Below are 5,860 nucleotides of genomic sequence, written 5' to 3'. Positions count from 1 at the left end.
TGCGTGTGTCTGTCCTGTTTTCAAAAGGACGCAAATATTTAAGCTTGTTCCTGGTTTGAAGTCTCAAAGAATGCGACGTATTTTGTTTTCCTAGGAGAAATCACAGATCTGACATGAATGGATTGCTGACAGCTCTTATAGAGAAGCCCAGGATTACACCTGTCCAGTCTGGTTAGATCTGAGATCAGCCTGTACACTAAGAACATGAACTATGGACAAACTGCCCCTGAATGCCATGGGGAACACACACACAAACACACACACACAATTAGACACGCAAACAACAGTTTCACACAAAGACGCACACACCCAATCAGACACACAAACACAGTCATACATACACCCATCCAATTAGACACACACGGTTACACACCCATACACACTCACCTAATTAGACACACAGACACATTGAGACGCACACAGATGTGCTCCTCAGACCCTGTGCACAGCCTGTCCTGTGAGGGGGGGGAGCGGATCAGGCGTATCGATGAGGCCGGTCGGGATATTGACTCTCTCTTGGGATGCATGGCCTCTTCTAATTATTGATTATTGATCAGACCAGGCATGTGCTGAACCCTGAGGGATGTGCGTACGTGTGTGTGTGTGTGTGTGTACAGGCATGTGTGTGTGTGTGTGTGTGTGTGTACAGGCATGTGTGTGTGTGTGTGTGTGTGTGTAGAATGTGTTAACCTAGAGGCTTTGTTTTATGGCCTACTTGCGTTGGTACATTAACACACACACACACAAATATACACACACACACATATACACATACACACATGTTGAGAAATGGGTTTTGACATGTGCACATTAGAGCTTTCCAGCCACTGAATAATGAGGGTTCAGAGGTCTGGACGCAATGTTGGTAAATATTAGGACGTCCTCCTTCTCATTGCCTTCATCCTCCTCCTTTTCCCTTCTCCTCATCCTTCACATCCTCAAAACACTGATAGATCTGCTTCTCTCCAGAATGTCACTGATATTACTCTCTCTCTCTCTCTCCCTCTATCTCTCCCCCTCTCTTTCCCCCTCCCTCTCCCTCCCCCCCTCCAGACAGTACTACCCAGACCCCCACCCTGCCCATACCGTCCAGCTGATGAGAGTGGCCAAGCTGCAGCACTTCCTGGTCCAGCTGGAGGAGCTGCTCACTCTTTCAGACAGGTGTGTGGGGGGGAGGGGGGGGTGGGTGGGGGGGTGAGTGTGTGGGAGGGGGAGGGGAAGGAGGGGGGGGGGGCTGAGTGTGTGGGAAGGGGGGGGAGGGGAGGGGTGGGTGGGGGGGGGTGAGTGTGTGGGAGGGGGAGGTGGAGGGGAGGGGGGGGGAGTGTGGTGGGAGGGGGAGGGGAGGGGGGGGGGTGAGTGTGTGTGAGATTCATACATCATAGATTTGGTTTTCCACATCAACACTCCTCTCCCCTCTGCCCCAGGCTTATGACATCATGAAAGTCACCCACGGCAACCAGCACCCCCTGACCTCTGACCTCACCAGGAAGTTGGAGGAGTGTCGCGCCGAGATGGACCGCAGCTAGCAACCTCACCTAGCAACGCCGGCACGCCCAGCACACAATGCAGAGAGCTGGATGAAACAATCAATCACCCAAACTGTCTAGTTGACGTTTGGTTAAGTGTGTGTGTGTGTGCGCGTGTGTGTGTGTGCGTGCGTGCGTGCGTGTGTGTGTGCGTGCGTGTGTGTGCGTGTGTGTCATTAGTCAAAGTCGAGTTGGCTCTTGCTCACACAGACCTTCTGTAATCACTTAAGATTGGCTAATAAAAACAAGTCATATTTTCGAGCTTTGCTCGTGTGTGTGTGTGGATGAGGGTTTGTGTGTGTGAGTGTGTGTGTGTGTGTGTCTGCCTAGTCTAGTCAGTGATTAGCCTGTCTGGTTGTGAATGAAGTTTTGAGGTACAGCATAATGAGCTCTTCATGGTGGTCAGGTCTGACTTAGGCTCCTGTGTGTGTGTTTATGTTTATATAGACCTGGCCACTAAGCTACTTCTGGGTAGAGACACAGCCGGCGCACAATGAACACTGGAGCACACACACATGCATCCTTCACACACACACACACATTGCATATATACACACACACATGAATTCAAGACCCACTCATTAACACACACACTATCACACACAGTGGGGGGGGGGGGGTGGATGTTATATACACTGTTGGTGTTGGATCCACAGACTTGTTAATGTGGTTTTTGCCGAGCCCTATACATCCACAACACAAACCCACACACTCCACTAAACACACACAGTTTTTCCCTCAAACGCTCTCAGTCTCCAACAACCACAAAGTTTACGCACACACACACACACACACACACATTCTCAAACACACTACTAATGGGCTGTGGCCCATGTGTAATGAAGGACTAAAAGCAGGAAGTGTACGTTTTACTCAGACACCATAATTAGCTCGGGTCTGTATGTGTGTGTGTGGGTGTGTGTGTTTGTGTGTGTTTGTGTGTGTGAAATGTGATAAAAAGATGCCAACACTCTGTCTTTCTTTCAACCCTCACTTTTTCGGTCACCCCACCCCTCCCCCAACCCCTACGTGTGATGCTTGCTAACCCAGCCCTAACCCCCTGGCCGCCTATCCAGACATGGGGCTCTACAGAGACAGGGATTAGAGTCCTCCCAGACAGCCCACCTCCCTGGCTCTTCTCCCCAGCACTCCTCACTCTCCCTGGGCCACGGACAAAGGCTGGGGCCCCTGGAGCCCCCTGCGCCCTGGAAGTCTGATCCAGAGATAGCTGTCTGCTGAGTGATATCATGTCCGGAGGGAGAAGGGTGGATGAGGGAGTATGAAGGAGGGGAGGATGAGTGTTGAGACGGGGTGGATGAGGAGAAGGGAGGGAGAGGGAAGAGTGGATGACGAGGAGTGGATGAGGGAGAGGAAGAGGGGGGGTGATGAGAGTTAAGGGGAGGATGAGAGTTGAGGGGTGGATGAGAGTTGAAGGGTGGATGAGGGAGAGGAAGAGGGGGGGGTGAGAGCGGAGGAGGGGAGGATGAGGAAGAGGGGGGGGATGAGAGTTGAGGAGGATGAGGATGTTTCTGTGTTAGTGTGTGTGTTTCTGTGTTTCTCTGTGTGTTGGTTTAGCAGTGTTCCATCAGCAGATCCATCTCTCAGCACATTCGTCTCTTCACACTCTTCAACAGACACTCTTCCACACACACTGTCATACACACACTCACACACACAGTCACACACTCTCAATACGCAAAAAACACAGTCTCAGAAAAATTGTGACCCTTCCCCAGGGTGAACCTTGACTCAGTTGATGACAGTACCTCTCTGCTTTCACAGTGTATGGGAATTTAGATAGTAATGATGTGGGTTTGTCGATGTGCTGTGTGTAGCTGAGGGTGTGTGTGGGTTCGCGTGCGCGTGTGTGTGTGTGAGAAACTTGAGAACACAGTTTGGAATTCTCTAGTGTTTAACATAAATCTTAAATCTACTGCATGACCTTGGGCTTGCCCTCATACACATCCACACACACACTCATACACATCCACACACACACTCATACACATCCACACACCACACACTCATACACATCCACACACACTCTCACACAGACACATACATAGACACACTCACACACACTTCCTGCAATGCACGCTTGGCTCTCTCACACACACATGCTAACACTCCCTCACACTCTCTCTCCATTCCTGCTTTGTAATTGGATTCATGCTCCCCCTCTAAGTTCCACTAAGACAAGCGTGTCTCCCCCACACCCCTGCTCTCTCCCTCCCCTCTCTCTCACTTCCTCTGTATCTCTCTCTTCCCGCCCCCCCCCCCCCCCCCCCCCCCGAGTTGAGAGAGGCTGTCAGTGAGCCCAGTACCACAGGCTCAGATAATCAAAGACACATCAGAGATGGTTTCACCCCAGACCCCCCCCCACCCCACCCTCCATCCTTCACAAAAGACATTTTCTTCAAGTAATTTCCAGCCCCCTTTCCTTTTTATCACCCCTCTCTCTCGCTCTCTTTCTCTCTCTCTCTCTCCCTTCTCTTTGAAGGGACAGAGAGCACCTTCATCTGAGCGAAAAGCAGTCTCATCATTGTCCACTTTAACAGGCAGTGTCTTTAAAACGGTGAAAAAAGTGAAACCAGTTTTTCGGAAAGAGAAGGTTTTAGGCAGTTTGGTGGGGAGGTAGATGGACTGCTGTCTTCTGCCTCTCTGTCTGACTGTCTTCCTGTCTGAGTTTTGGATGAAAATGTAGCAAACATGTCGCTGTTCCTCGCTTTTCCTCCTCTCTTGCTTTACAATATGTGCCCATGTGTGTATGAATGTGTGTATTTAATGCATGTGTGTGCTTGCACTGTTGGTGTGTGTGTGTGTGTGTGTGTTGGGGGATAGAGATGGATGTCCATGCTCCAGTAACTTCATCTCATGCTGATAAAGAAAACATTCAGACAACGACAACATGGTATCCTCCATCCTCCTCTCTGCACCATCAACTGGGATTTACACACAGCCAGGGTGGAGCAAGAATACTATTCAGCCAGCCAGTCACCCAGCCAGCCAGTCAGCCAGTCACCCAGCCAGTCACCCAGCCAGCCAGTCACCCAGCCAGCCACCCAGCCAGCCAGTCACCCAGCCAGTCAGCCAGCCAGTCACCCAGCCAGTCAGCCAGCCAGTCACCCAGCCAGTCACTCAGCCAGCCAGTCACCCAGCCAGTCACCCAGCCGGCCAGTCACCCAGCCAGTCTCCCAGCCAGCCAGTCACCCAGCCAGTCACCCAGCCAGCCAGTCAGCCAGTCACCCAGCCAGTCACCCAGCCAGTCAGCCAGCCAGCCAGTGACCCAGCCAGTCACCCAGACAGCCAGTCAGCCAGCCAGCCAGCCAGTCACCCAGCCAGCCACCCCAGCCAGCCAGTCACCCAGCCAGTCACTCAGCCAGCAGTCACCCAGCAAGTCACCCAGCCAGTCACCCAGCCAGCCAGTCACCCAGCCAGTCACCCAGCCAGTCACCCCAGCCAGCCAGTCACCCAGCCAGCCAGTCACCCAGTCAGTCACCCAGTCAGTCACCCACCCAGCCAGCCAGTCACCCAGCCAGCCAGTCACCCAGTCAGCCACCCAGCCAGCCAGTCACCCAGTCAGTCACCCAGCCAGTCACCCAGCCAGCCAGTCACCCAGCCAGCCAGTCACCCAGCCAGCCAGTCACCCAGCCAGCCAGTCACCCAGCCAGCCAGTCACCCAGCCAGCCAGTCACCCAGCCAGCCAGTCAGTTCCTTCCTAACATTACTTAGACAGGGTTGGCCAGTCTAAACCCAGGTCCTTGTGTGTGTGCAATACAATCTACAATTGTAACATGTCCACCCCAACCAAACCCACACATCATCTCCTCTGTGTGGGGATCAAAGTCTCCAAAGGCAACGCAACTTCTCACTGTTGCTCTCTGTCTCTCTCTCTCTCTCTCTCTCTCTCTCATCCTCTCTCTCTCTCTCTCTCTCTCTCTCTCTCTCTCTCTCTCTCTCTCTCTCTCTCTCTCTCTCTCTCTCTCTCTCTCCATCACACAGACACACACACATACATAGACACACACACACATGAAGAGTGTCTTTGAATCTCTCAGTGGAATTACAGTATAATTGCAAAGCTGCATTAATATTTCAACCACCGACTTAAGACAACAGAAGACAAGATTGACGCGACCCACTAGTGAAGATACACTACAGCTGCAGGATAGGAGTCCTTTCTGCCTGACACACATACACATATGTAAATACACACACTTAAACAAACATATAAAAAACGCACATACAAGCACACAGGATTCCTGTGTGTAGGATTCTTACACACGCTCACACACAATCACACACACACATGCTCACAAAAACATACACACGCT

The 5,860-nt window shown here is 51.8% G+C and overlaps 1 long non-coding RNA gene across 1 annotated transcript; it reads left to right on the top strand.

The window, feature by feature from the left end:
- Positions 1-1,039: 1,039 nt before the first annotated feature.
- On the top strand, positions 1,040-1,787 carry LOC134016448 (uncharacterized). The gene is made up of 2 exons (XR_009929520.1): positions 1,040-1,161; positions 1,425-1,787. It is a non-coding gene; the product is annotated as an uncharacterized LOC134016448 (long non-coding RNA).
- Positions 1,788-5,860: the final 4,073 nt, after the last annotated feature.

This window comes from Osmerus eperlanus, unplaced genomic scaffold (genome assembly GCF_963692335.1).
Source record: "Osmerus eperlanus unplaced genomic scaffold, fOsmEpe2.1 SCAFFOLD_812, whole genome shotgun sequence".
In the NCBI taxonomy this organism is placed as follows: domain Eukaryota; kingdom Metazoa; phylum Chordata; class Actinopteri; order Osmeriformes; family Osmeridae; genus Osmerus; species Osmerus eperlanus.
Note: the sequence above shows the minus strand (reverse complement) of the source record. Positions and strands in the feature narration are given on the sequence as shown.